The sequence below is a fragment of the Bison bison genome, unplaced genomic scaffold (assembly GCF_000754665.1).
Source record: "Bison bison bison isolate TAMUID 2011002044 unplaced genomic scaffold, Bison_UMD1.0 scf7180017864482, whole genome shotgun sequence".
Classification (NCBI taxonomy): domain Eukaryota; kingdom Metazoa; phylum Chordata; class Mammalia; order Artiodactyla; family Bovidae; genus Bison; species Bison bison.
Window position 1 is genome coordinate 3,703,093 of NW_011495042.1, and position 14,419 is coordinate 3,717,511.

General features: G+C 44.8%; 1 protein-coding gene across 3 annotated transcripts in view; it reads left to right on the plus strand.

Annotated features, from left to right (window-relative positions):
- The window catches only part of HRH1 (histamine receptor H1), a 57,182-nt gene that overhangs the window by 16,752 nt on the left and 26,011 nt on the right, over positions 1 to 14,419 (plus strand). Inside the window, exon 1 of one of the 3 annotated variants that reach the window (XM_010862433.1) lies at positions 12,303 to 12,595. The exons of the other annotated variants lie outside the window; for them this stretch is intronic. The gene's annotated coding sequence lies outside the window, so the exon portion shown is untranslated. Of the gene's footprint in view, positions 1 to 12,302; positions 12,596 to 14,419 lie in introns of those variants that run through there. 3 annotated transcript variants of the gene reach the window in all.

Genomic DNA, 14,419 nt, shown 5'->3' on the forward strand with positions numbered 1-14,419 from the left:
TTTTTTTTTTTTTTTTTTAATCTCTCCCCACGAGAATGATGGCTCCCTGTAGATAGGAGCTGTGACTTGGTTACTGCTGTTTTCCCAACATCTAATACATGTTAAGTGCATTCTAGACCCTTAATAAGTAATGATTGGTTGATTGAATGAATGAATGCCTGCCTCTATTCCTTACTAGCTGTGTGACCTGAAGCGCCTTAGCATTCTGAGCCTCAGTGACCAGGCCCGTGAAATGAACATTGTCATGGGGGTTTACGTGTTAAAGGAGACAGTGCATGTTAGTGCCTTGCATGGTTACTAGCACACTCAACGTCCTCAGTAAATTTTCCCCTACCTTAGACTCTTCTTACTTAGACCATCAAAGTAAGACAGAAGGTGCTAACGAAAATGAAAGAGGTTTGCAAAGGGCCATCGTGTTGAGAGGTGGCAGTGGCCCCACCCAGGTGGCTGGAATCAGGAAAGGCTTCTCACGGGGTTGGCATTTGAGCCAGAACTCTGGGCTAGACAGGTTCTGAGCAGGTCGGTACAGGGTTTGTGGAACGATGGTGCAAAAGATGGAGCGATGAGAGTGAAGAAGCAGAGGGAGGAAGTTCAGGGACTAGTTAGGCATGCTTCCTAAACTCTGGGGACTGCGAAACACAGGGTGGGTGGGGAGAAGCAGAATGAGGATGTGGAAGCATTTTTTTCTCCCTGCAAGAAGAGAAACCAGTTACTGCAACAATCAAACTAAGATAAAATCTGATTTCCGGTCCCCTTTTGGGGGCAGAGGGCTTTGCGGTCAGTAAAGCAATCCCTTGGCATTGCCTTTTGGCTCCTCACAACCCTTCTACAGGGATGCCCGATGTATTAGGTGTTTTTATTTCTACCGGGTGTTACCTGTAAATAACCTTGAATGGGTTCTCACACCCCTAAGACACCTATTAGTTATGTGAGGTTTCTGGGTACAGGGCTACCATGCTGTTTTGTAGATTGGGAAGAAATTAAAAACACAGTTGTAAGGGGAAGCCAAGAAGGAAGACGTGAGGGGGAAAGACTAAATTGTTAACTTAGAGAGCAGGAGGACTAGCATCTGCCGTTCATTCACTGAACACTGAGCACTTACTATGCACAATGCAGCGTATTCAGGCCCCGGCCCAGCGGCCAGGACTTTGGCCACTTTGTGCAGTTTCGTTTTCTTTGTTGTCGTTTAGTCGCTAAATCGTGACCCCATGGACTGTAGCCCACCAGGCTCCTCTGTCCATGGGATTTCCCAGGCAAGACTACTGGAGTGGATTGCCATTTTCTCCTCCAGAGGATCTTCCCAACTCAGGCATTGAACCTGTATCTCTTGCATCTCCTACACTGCAGGCAACACAAGTTCTTTACCATTGAGCCAACTCTACTCGACTGAAAGGAAAAAGGTTTCCATAACTTAAGGGAAGTCGGAGATTTCATCTCAAATGTCAGTTCCAGTTGATTTTTTTATGGCTGCCCAGAGAAGATCTCTGAGACCATAGAGTGAACTTGGCAGAAAGGAATCTGGTGATTGATTAGTAACGTCTGCATGGGGTTAAGGAGGAGAATCGTAGGTCAAATGCCACAGCTTTGCCACTGCAGGAATGAGCTGTGTGTATACCTATTATTCACTGACCTGAGGGTTTGAAACAGAAGAAAATAATTTCTTGAGCCTGCCCAGTGAGTGCGATGTGGCTGGTAACTCACGTGGAGAGCTGTAGGTATTCAGGGCTGCAAAGGAGACAGGAATTGGTGCCCCAGGATGGTAACTCAGAGAAGTGCACGCATGCTAAGTTACTTCAGTCGTGCCCGACTCTTTGCCACCCTGTGGACCACAGCCCACCAGGCTCCTGTGTCCATGGGATTCTCCAGGCCATAGTACTGAAGTGGGTTGCCATGCCCTCCTCTGGGGTATCTTCCCCATCCAGTGATCAAACCCGCGTCTTACGTCTCCCACATTGGCAGGGAGGTTCTTTACCACCAGCACCACCAGGGAAACCCAGCTCAGAGAGGGAGGTCCCCTTAAAGAGCTCACACCTCCAGAGTTTTTCAGTTGTCTCATCTACCCCTCAAAAGGCTTAATGAATCTTCACCAAGCAGCCAACTTGGTTCTCATAGAGACAATCTTTCTGCGCTCATATTTCACCTTCTTGTGTTGAATGTAATTTGCTAGTTGATATACAGTGAATACAATCAGAACACACAGTTTGGAAACAGAGCTAACTCTTAGTTCGTACAACACAATGGCTGGGAACAGAAGGAGTGAAACTAGAGATGCTGGATCACTGTCTTACAAGAAGGACGGGAGGATTTTGGTTAATCCAGTGAATTAATTATGCTAATTAAGAGACCATCTCCTGTAAACAAATAGTTATCTTAAAAAATAAAAAAGGACTCAGTCTTCATATGCTGTTCCGTAGCCTTTTTTTGCTAACTCAAGCGAAGAGTAGAGGCAGCTTTTTATGTCATCAAATACTGTCACCACAACTTTATGCCTGGGATTCAGTGGCAGGGACCTACCACGAAACTGATCCCTTTTCGGTGGACCTTTACGTCATCTCCAGTTTGGGACTATAACAGGGAAAATTGCCTTGCTCTTCCTCACTGGTAGAGGGGAGCTCTGAATGGTGAGGAGTGGAAATGGACAGTAAAAGCGAACAGAGGATGAGAGCGTAAAATGGTGCAGCCACTGTGAAAATCAGCACGGGTTCAAAAAATTAAACCTAGAATCAACGCAGGACCAGAAACTCCACTTCTGGGTATTTATCTGGAAGAACTGAAATCAGTATCTTGAAGAAGTGCTTGTACATCTGTGTTCATAGCAGTGTTATTCATGATAGTGAAGGGTGAAAACAACCCAGTGTTCAGTGGCCAGTGAGTGGATAAGCAAAGTGTGGTCTATACATACCGTGGGATACCACTAGAAAGAAAGGAAATGCTGGCACCTGCTGCAACATGAATGAAACTTGAGGACATTTGTTTTTTTCAGTCACTAAGTCGTGTCCAGGTCTTTGCTCTTTGCGATCCCATGGACTGCAGCACACCAGGCTCCCCTGCCTTCACTGTCTCCTGGAGTTTGCTCAGACTCATGTCCATTGAGTCAGTGATGCCATCCAACCATCTCATCCTCCTCCACCCCCTTCTGCTTCAGTCTTCCCCAGCATCAGGGTCTCTTCCCATGAGTTGACTCTTTGCATCAGGTGGGCAAGTATTGGAGCTTCAGCTTCAGCGTCAGTCCTTCCAATGAGTGATGGGACTGGATGCCATGATCTTAGCTTTTTTAATGTTGAGTTTCAAGCCAGCTTTTTCATTCTCTAGCATCCTCATCAAGAGGTTCTTTAGTTTCTCTTCAGTTTCTTCCATTAGAGTGGTATTATCTGCATATCTGAGGTTGTTGGTATTTCTCCTGGCAATATGAAATAAGCCCGTCACAAAAGAACAAATACTGTATGATTCTACTTATCTGAAGTCCCTAGAACAGATTCCTAGAGACAGAAAGTAAAAGAGTGGGTGACAGGGGCTTGAGGGAAAGGAGGTAGCAAGTTGTTGTTTAATGAGGACAGAGTTTCAGTTTTGCAAGATGAGAAGAGTTCTGGGAATTGGTTGTGGAATAGTATGAATATATTTAACACTACTGAACTTCACACTTAAAAACGGTTAAGATGATAACTTCTATGTTATGTGTATTTTATCACAATTAAAAAGAATTTTAAGGAGACATGTGAGCAGATGTAAGCAGGAAATATCCACAGCTGCTAAGATTATCCAGAATTACGGCAAGCAGATATTATGTACGCCCTAAAGAACCACCTGGCTCCCCTCGTAGCTCAGTGGTTAAAGAGTCTGCCTGCAATGTAGGAGACCCAGGTTCAATTCCTGGGTCGAGAAGATCCCCTGGAGAAGGAAAAGGCAAACCACTCCAGTATTCTTACCTGGGCAACCCCATGGACAGAGGATCCTGGCAGGCTACAGTCTTTGGGGGTCGCAAGAGTCAGGCATGACCGAGTGACCAAGCACACACAAAGCACCATCTGAGTCTTGTCGAGTCTCCAGAACCAGCTTCCAGTTTGCAGAGGGACAAGAGAGGAGACATTAAACTGGACCCTGGGCGTGCACTTGGCAACATCGACTGGGAGATGCCGCAAACTCCCAGGTGCTTCTGATTAACACGTGCAAGGAAATACAAAGGATGGACGAGGAACCCATAGATTAAAACAGCTCCAAGAAACTGGTCGACTTTTCAGATGGACCAGAATATTCTGTCCAGGGATGCACATTTGGGTAATAAAACAATTAAAAAAAAAAAGTGATTCCTTAAAAGTCAGGAAAGTCGTTACTGTGGGGGCCATGAGTGGGCTGAGATGTGTGCACGGGGTTTCCAGGCCTGGGGGCCGAGTGCTCTTTCTTTTTTGAGTGGTGTTTGCCTTATGATAATCTATTAATTCATACGCTAGATTTGTGTGTTTCTGTGTTTTTGTTTTATTTTTCAAGAAAAAAAAAAGGAAAACCACTTGTTAGAAGAAAGAGAGAAGGTGTTGGATAAGAGGTGTTGGAGAAGATGTTGGAAAGAGAGAGAGAGGGGTCACACCAATCTGGATAAAACCCAGGTTCTGCATCCCATCAGCTCCATGACTGTTGGGGAGTGACTTAACCTCACAGTTCCCTCATCTGGAAGAGAAATGATCATATTACTAAGCTCCTAGCATTGTGGCTTTTTAGTAAGACACACACAGTCCGCAGGACCGTGCCTGGCCCCAGTGAGTGTTATGAAAGTGAGTTGTTGCTGCTTCTGGAAATAAGAAGCCCGAGGGCCATCCTCCCCTCCACTCCCACTTGCTCTGTCACCCTGGTGAATCTGAATGTCTCTTACTTTCCCTGATAATCCTCAGCCCTGGGCAAGAGTGCTAACACAGGCTGTGGGCTGCCTGCCAGGACCCATGGTACTCAGGGCTGAGCCTGCCGAAGCTTGCATTTCCTCCAACAAAGCCTCGGTCTCTGCAAGAAGTGCAGGCAAGTGGATGTGTGGAATTGTGAATACTTCCCAGTCACCGGCAGGTGAAAATGAGCCCCAGACAGAGGACCGAGACAGTAAATTGCTTTCTGTTGTCTTCTGCAGGAAAAAGCATGCTGCTTTTTACTCCGGAGGCTTGGGCTGTCTCCTGTCAGCCTTGTTTACCCTCTGCCGCCTTTATGAGGCTGGGTGAACCTGAAGAATAGCCAAAGGTCGGGTGATGACAGCAACCTTGGGTGAGGGTTACAGGCTTATCGAAGCCACTTGAAAAAAAAAAAAATTTTTTGTTTAGCTGTGCCAGGCCTTAGTTGCAGCGTGTTTTACTTGCAGCCTGCGGGATCTTTAGTTGTGGTATATGGGATCTAGTTCCCTGACAAGGGGTTGAACCTGGGCCCCCTGCATCGGGAGCGTGGAGTCTTAGCCTCTTGACCACCAGGGGAGTCCTTATAGCCACTTTTGACAGAATCTCCCCTCCCCAGGAAGTGTGGAAAGAACTCCAATCCTTAATCCCTTAACTGCGCTGACGGGGGAAATCCAGACACATGGCAATGTCTGGAATCACCACTCCCCCGTCGTATCTGGATGCAGGAATGTGAGTTTACAAGAAACTTTATTTTTGTCTAGCAGTTCAGTCAGTGCACTGGCATCTACTAGCCACTTTCACTCACCCTGCCCTGGGTTCCCAGAAAGATTCTGTCTAAACATTCCCTTCAATTGGCAAATCCTTTCATGTTAGGGAACCATACCCCACCCCTGCTCCATCCTGAATGATGTAAGGAGCTGCCGGGTTTCTTATTTACTTATCTATTTATTTATTATTGTGATAAAATATGCATAACAAAATTTACTGTTTTCGCCATTTTTCAAGTGGCAGTTCAGTGGCATTAGGTACATTCACACTGTTGTACAATGGTCACCACCATCTGTCTCCAGAAATGTTTTCCCCTTGCAAAACTGAAACTCTGTCCCCGTTAAACTCTGACTCCGCATTCCCCCTACCTCCAGCCCCTGGCAACCACCATTCTATTTTCTTTCTCTATGAATTTGGCTGATCTAGGTATGAATGGAATCATCATGTTTGTCTTTTTGTGACTGGTTTATATCATTTAGCATAATGTCCTCAAGGTTCCTCCACATTGTAGCAGGTGCCAGAATCCCATTCTTTTTTGAGGCTGAATAATATTCCATTCTTCAGATAACTTTGTTGCTGTTCAGTCACTAAGTCGTGTTCGACTCTTTGCCACCCCATGGACTGTAACATGCCAGACTTCCCCATCCGTCACTATCTCCCAGAGTTTGCTTGAACTCATGTCCATTGAGTCAGTGATCTCCTCTGTTGCCCCTTTCTCCACCTGCCTTCAATATTCCCAACATCAGGATCTTTCCCAATGAGTCAGCTCTTCCTATCAGGTGGCCAAACTATTGGAGCTTCAGCTTTAGCATCAGTCCTTTCAATGAACATTTAGGGTTGATTTCCTGTAGGATTGACTGGTTTGATATCCTTGCTGTTTAAGGGACTCTTAAGAGTCTTCTCTAACACCACAGTTCAAAAGCATCAATTCTTCGACACTCAGCCTTCTTTACAGTCCAACTCTCACATCTGTACATGACTACTGTAAAAACCATAGCTTTGACTATACAGACCTTTGTTGGCAAAGTGATATCTCTACTTTTTAATATGCTATCTAGATTTGTCATAGCTTTTCTTCCAAGGAGCAAGCATCGTTTAATTTTATGGATACACTCACCATCTGCCGTGATTTTGGTGCTCAAGAAAATAAAATGTCACTGTTTCCACTTTTTCTTCATCTCTTTGCTGTGAAATGATGGGACCAGATGCCATGATCTTAGTTTTTTGAATGTTGAATTTTAAGCCAGCTTTTTCACTCTCCTCTTTCACCTTCATCAAGAGTCTCTTTAGATCCTCTTTGCTTTCTGCCAATAGAGTGGTATCATCTGCATATCTGAGGTTGTTGACATTTTTCTGGGCAATCTTGATTCCAGCTTGTGATTCATCCAGCTGGCATTTTGCATGATGTACTCTGCAGAGTTTCCAAAGTAGGATCTGCATTTGGATGTTCCTCTCTTGGGCTTTTGTTGTGCTGATTACAGGAATAAATGAAGAGAAGGCACTGGGAAAGCTAAGTGGATTTCTGGTGCCCTTCAGTAGGTCAGAGAGATTGGAGAGTGGGTAAGAATAGAGCAGAGCTAGGACTTTGCTGGTGGCTTAGATGGTAAAGCCTCTGCCTACAATGCGGGAGACCCGGGTTTAATCCCTGGGTTGGGAAGATCTCCTGGAGAAGGAAATGGCAACCCACTCCAGTATTCTTGCCTGGAGAATCCCATGGACGAAGGAGCCTGATAAGCTACAGTCCATGGGGTCGCAAAGAGTAGAACATGACTGAGTGACTTCACTTTCTTTCTTTCTTAGTGCAAGCTCAAGTTTTTGTTGGGGGAGGAAGATTTGAGGACGAGGAATTGGTGCTTATGGCATGGTAAATGGGAGAAGAGGGTTTTTTTAGGATTTTTTGGTTTCTTTGCCTCTTTGAGAATCTTCAGTAAAAGTTTATATTCCACCTTTTTTTTCCCCTGGATGTTGGACTTGAGTTTCTTCTGAATGTGACATAGTGGTTGGACTGGACACAAGGAACCCCGGTTTTATTGGGTTACACTTGTGTGATGTGTCGGGGGCTTATTCTATGTATCCTGTTACATCCTGACAGCAATGTCAAACCACTAAAGAGTATCAAATAGGAGGAAAAAGTGGTTGGACTAGAAGGCTTATTTGGCTTTTGCCTGTATGGTGGGCTGAAGGGGCCAAGACCAGGATCAGGATGGGAAGCTGTTAGGATGGTCAAGAGAAGATACAGGTGTGTGTGCTTGGTTGCTCAGTCGTGTCCGACTCTCTTGTAACCCCATGGATTATAGCCCGCCAGGTTCCTCTGTCCATGGGATTTCCCTGGCAATAATACTGGAGTGGGTTGCCAGTTCCTTCTCCAGGGGATCTTCCCGACCCAGGGGTCAAACCCACGTCTCCTGCATTGCAGGTGTGTTCTTTACCACTGAGCCACCAGGGAAGCCCCCACGAGGAGACATGTGTTGCCGACGTCTGCAGCAGAGCAGGTAGCACTCATGGTTATTATCCCTGCTCTGCAGTAATGTATAGTGCAGAATCTTGTTCACAGTAATTCTTTCTAAGGCCCACTTGACTTTATACTCCAGGGTGTCTGGCTTTAGGTGAGTAACAGCACCATCGTGGTTATCTGGGTCATTAAGACCTTCTTTGTATTGTTCATCTGTATAGTCTTGCCACCTCTTCTTAATCTCTTCTGCTTCTGTTAGATCCTTGCCATTTCTGTCCTTCATTGTGCCCATCCTCGAATTATTATGAAAAAAAGCTAGTGGAGATGATGGAATTCCAGCTGAGTTATTTCAAATCCTGAAAGATGATGCTGTGAAAGTGCTGCACTCAATATGTCAGCAAATTTGGAAAACAGCAGTGGCCACAGCACTGGAAAAGTCATTTTTCATTCCAATCGCAAAGAAGGGCAATGCCATAGAATGTTGAAACCACTGTACAATTGTGCTCATTTCACATGCTAGCAAGGTAATGCTCGAAATCCTTCAAGCTAGGCTTCAACAGTATGTGAACTGAGAAATTTCAGAAGTACAAGGTGGATTTAATAAAGGCAGAAGAACCAGAGATCCAATTGCCAACATCCATTGGATCATAGAAAAAGCAAAGGAACTCCAAAAAAAAACATCTGCTTCTCGTTCATTGACTACCTATGGCCTTTGACTGTATGGATCACAACAAACTGTGGAAAATTCTTAGAGACAGGAATACCAGACCACCTTACCTGTCGTCTGAGAAGCCTGCGTACAGGCCAAGAAGCAATAGTTAGAACCGCACGTGGAACAGTGGACTGGTTCAAAAACGGGAAAGGAGTACGTCGAGGCTGTACATCGTTACCCTGCTTATTTAACTTATAGGCAGAGTACGTCATGTGGAATGGTGGATGAATCACAAGGTGAATCAAGATTGCTGGGAGAAATATCAACAACCTCAAATGTGCAGATATTACCGCTTCAATGGCAGAAAGTGAAGATGAACTAAAGAGCCTCTGGATGAGGGTAAAAGAGGAACCTGAAAAAGTTGGCTTAAAACTCAACATTCAGAAGCTAAGATCATGGCATCTGGTCCCATCACTCATGGCAAATAGATGGGAAAAAAGTGGAAACAGTGACAGATTTTATTTTGGGGGGCTCCAAAATCACTGCAGATGGTGACAACAGCCATGAAATTAAAAGAAATTAAAAGCCTTTCTTGGAAGAAAAGCTATGACAAACCTAGACAGTGTATTAACAAGCAGAGACATCACTTTGCTGACAAAGGTTTGTATAGTCTCAAAGCTATGGTTTTTCCAGTAGTCATGTACAGATGTGAGAGTTGGACCATAAAGAAGGCTGAGTGCTGAAGAATTCATGCTTTGGAACTGTGGTGCTGGAGAAGACTCTTGAGAGTCCCTTAAACAGCAAGGAGTTCAAACTAGTTAGTCCTAAAGGAAATCAACCCTAAATGTTTATTGGGAGGAATGATGCTAAAGCTGAAGCTCTGATACTTTGGCCACCTGATGCAAAGAACGACTCACTGGAAAAGACCCTGATGCTGGGAAAGATGGAGAGCAGGAAGAAACGGGCAACAGAGGATGAGATGGTTGGATGGCATCACCGACTCAATGGACATGAGTTTGAGCAAACTGCGGAAGATAATGAAGGACAGGGGAGCCTGGTGTGCTACAGTCCACAGAGTCACAAAGAGTCGGACATGAGTGAGCCAATTGAACAACAAGTACAGAATCTTACAGCAGTGAGGGGGCACAGTTCAGGCGCTCAGTTGTGCCCGACTCTTTGCGACCCATGGACTGCAGCATGCCAGGCCTCCCTGTCCACCACCAACTCCCGGAGTTCACTCAAACTCATGTCCATCAAGTCAGTGATGCCATCTCATCCTCTGTCGTCCCCTTCTCCTCCTGCCCCCAATCCCTCCCAGCATTAGAGTCTTTTTCAATGAGTCAATGCTTCGCATAGGTAGCCAAAGTATTGGAGTTTCAGCTTTAGCATCATTCCTTCCAATGAACACCCAGGACTTGTCTCCTTTAGAATGGACTGGTTGGATCTCCTTGCAGTCCAAGGAACTCGCAAGAGTCTTCTCCAGCACCACAGTTCAAAAGCATCAATTCTTTGGCGCTCAGCTTTCTTCACAGTCCAACTCTCACATCCATACGTGACCACTGGAAAAACCATAGCCTTGACTAGACAGACCTTTGTTGGCAAAGTAATGTCTCTGCTTTTCAATACGCTATCTAGGTTGGTCATTACTTTCCTTCCAAGGAGTAAGTGTCTTTTAATTTCATGGCTGCAATCACCATCTGCAGTGATTTTGGAGCCCAGAAAAAAAAAGTCGGCCACCGTGTCCACTGTTTCCCCATCTATTTCCCATGAAGTGATGGGACCAGATGCCATGATCTTAGTTTTCTGAATGTTGAGCTCTAAGCCAACTTTTTCACTCTCCTCTTTCACTTTCATCAAGAGGCTTTTTAGTTCCTCTTCACTTTCTGCCATAAGGGCAGTGTCATCTGCATATCTGAGGTTATTGATATTTTCCCAGCAATCTTGATTCAAGCTTGTGCTTCTTTCAGCCTAGCATTTCTCATGATGTCCCTTTCATTATAGGGGACTGGAATGCAAAAGTAGGAAGTCAAGAAACACTTGGAGTAACAGGCAAATTTGGCCTTGGAATACGGAATGAAGCAGGGCAAAGGCTAATAGAGTTTTGCCAAGAGAACGCACTGGTCATAGCAAACACCCTCTTCCAACAACACAAGAGAAGATTCTACACATGGACATCACCAGATGGTCAACACTGAAATCAGATTGATTATATTCTTTGCAGCCAAAGATGGAGAAGCTCTATACAGTCAGCAAAAATAAGACCGGGAGCTGACTGTGGCTCAGATCATGAACTCCTTATTGCCAAATTCAGACTTAAATTGAAGAAAGTAGGGAAAACCACTAGACCATTCAAGTATGACCTAAATCAAATCCCTTATGATTATACAGTGGAAGTGAGAAATAGATTTAAGGAACTAGATCTGATAGACAGAGTACCTGATGAGCTATGGACAGCGGTTCGTGACATTGTACAGGAGACAGGGATCAAGACCATCCCCATGGAAAAGAAATGCAAAAAAGCAAAATGGCTGTCTGAAGGGGCCTTACAAATAGCTGTGAAAAGAAGAGAAGCGAAAAGCAAAGGAGAAAAGGAAAGATATAAACATCTGAATGCAGAGTTCCAAAGAATAGCAAGAAGAGATAGGAAAGCCTTCCTCAGTGATCAAAGCAAAGAAATAGAGGAAAACTATAGAATGGGAAAGACTAGAGATCTTCAAGAAAATCAGAGATACCAAGGGAACATTTCATGCAAAGATGGGCTCGATAAAGGACAGAAATGGTATGGACCTAACAGAAGCAGAAGATATTCAGAAGAGGTGGCAAGAATACACAGAAGAACTGTACAAAAAAGATCTTCATGACCCAGATAATCACGATGGTATGATCACTCACCTAGAGCCAGACATTCTGGAAGGTGAAGTCAAGTAGGTCTTAGGAAGCATCACTATGAAGAAAGCTAGTGGAGGTGATGGAATTCCAGTTGAGCTATTTCAAATCCTGAAAGATGATGCTGTGAAAGTGCTGCACTCCATATGCCAGCAAATTTGGAAAACTCAGCAGTGGCCACAGAACTGAAAAAGGTCAGTTTTCATTCCAATCCCAAAGAAAGGCAATGCCAAAGAATGCTCAAACTACCGCACAATTGCACTCATCTCACACGCTAGTAAAGTAATGCTCAAAAGTCTCTAAGCCAGGCTTCAGCAATACATGAACCGTGAACTTCCAGACGTTCAAGCTGGTTTTAGAAAAGGCAGAGGAACCAGAGATCAAATTGCCAACATCTGCTGGATCATGGGAAAAGCAAGAGAGTGCTAGAAAAACATCTATTTCTGCTTTATTGACTGTGCCAAAGCCTTTCACTGTGTGGATCACAATAAACTGTGGAAAACTCTTCAAGAGATGGGAATACCAGACCACCTGACCTGCCTCTTGAGAAACCTATATGCAGGTCAGGAAGCAACAGTTAGAACTGACATGGAACAACGGACTGGTTCCAAATAGGAAAAGGAGTATGTCAAGGCTGTATATTGTCACCCTGCTTATTTAAGTTATATGCAGAGGGGGCACAACTGGGAAGGAAAGGCCCTTTGCCTTGGGCTAATTAAGATCTTAATCATATCCTGAGGCCCTAGATTGTCTTTCTGTAAATACACACCCAGAAGGAAGTTTATTTGAACAGCACAGGACTTTGGTCTGTCCCTTGAGACTTGCCTTTGTCTTCTGAAGGGTTCAGAGAAGTCTAGACAGAAGAAGCACTTTTTTTTTTTTTTTTTTTGAGTCTTTTGACTCACCCACGCCCTCCTGGAACTTTCTTACTGGGAGTAAATAGACTCTGTCCTTGCCAAGCAGCTCAAGGTAAGGCTTGCTGTCATCACTGTGGAGGTGATTACTGTTGGGACTGGCCAATTAGTCAGCAGGACAGAGAGTTCTTGGATGGACTGGAACCCAACTGCAGTGTTCCCTAAGGCAGAGGAACCAGAACAAGGTGGGGAGAGTGGGCGTCTTAATCCTGTTTGCGTCTCTAGCAGTTTGGCCTTGTGTAACACCTGGTACTGAATTATTGCTTAATTAATGGTTCCTGCTTAATAAATGAATGAATTAATTAATTCATGTAATATATTCAGTATCACATGAAACCCTGAAAATGGTTGTGTTGCATCAGGACTGTGTTATGTTCAAGCAGCAGTCCCCAATCTTTTTGACACCGGGGACAAGTTTTGTCAAAAACAATGTTTCCACAGCCAGGGGAGGGGAGATGGTTTCAGGATGATTCAAATGCATTTACTGTACACTCTGTTTCTATTTTTGTTACACTTGTGATGTATAATGAAATAACTGTATGGTTCACCATACTGCAGAATCAGTGGGAGCCCTACGCTTGTTTTCCTGAGCTCAGGAGGTAATGTGAGAGAGGGGAGGTATTGTGTGTGTGTGCTCTGTCATGTCCTGCTGTTTGTGACCCCATGGACTGAAGCACATCAGGCTCCTCTGTCCACAGGATTTCCCAGACAAGAATACCGGAGTGGGTTGCCATTTCCTCCTCCAGAGGATTTTCCCACCCTGGGGATCGAACCCCCATCTGCTGCATCTCCTGCATTGGCAGGCGGATTCTTTACCACTTGAGCCACCTGGGAAGCCCATGAGAGATGGGGAGTACCTGTAAATACAGATGAAGCTTCACTCTCTCACCTCTTTCTTTGGAGACCCGTACTGGTCCATGGCCCTGTGGTTGGAGACCCCGTGTTAAAGACAGAATTCATCCATTTACTGATTCATTGAGTAAATCATTTATTGAGTTCCTCCTACCACTTTGGGTTAGGACCATGGTTCAAAATCTTGGCTGCATCTGGAGAGTTATTGAAACTCTTGAAAAGTTTAAAAAAAATCCTGAAAACTAGACCACAATCAAGATCGATTAAGTCAGAATCATGCCCAAGGGTGTGAGAGCACAGAGTCTTAACCACTGGACTGCCAGGGAATTCCCTAAGCCTTTTTTTTTTTTTAATCACCCCATGCAGCAAGCAGGATCTTAGTTTCCCAACTAGGGATTGGACCTGTGCCTCCTGCAGGGGAAGTGGGGAAGTGAGGTTCCTCACTTTCAGGGAAGTCCCAGTGTGAGTACTTTTTAACGCTCTCCGTGTAATTCCAGTGTGCAGCCGAGGCTGAGAACCATTGGGTTAGGTGCCAAATTATAAGTGAATATTATATTGTCCCTGCCCTGGTAAGGCTCAAAGTCTAACGAAGAAAACCTGAATTTATTCATGTATTCATTCAGTAGAATGCAGACAGTTAAACGCCTTGATAGAGATAAGAAAACAGCACTCTGGGACCCTGGAGAAAGGAATGCTTAGCGTGGCTAAAGGATATGGGAAACCTTCAAAGAGGAAGGAATTTTTCAGATGGGTTTTGTTCTGCAAACAGGGCTTCCCTGGTAGCTCAGCTGGTAAAGCATCTGCCTGCAATGCAGGAGACCTCGTTTGATCGCTGGGTTGGGAAGATCCCCTGGAGAAGGGAACGGCTACCGGCTCCAGCATTCTGTCCAGAATCCCATGGACAGAGGAACCTGGCGGGCGACAGTTTATGGGGTCGCAAAGAGTCAGACACGACTGGGCAGCTTTCACTTCACTTGCTCAGTAAATAGAAGTTCATCAATATCTCCTTTCCTCCCCTTCCCGCTGC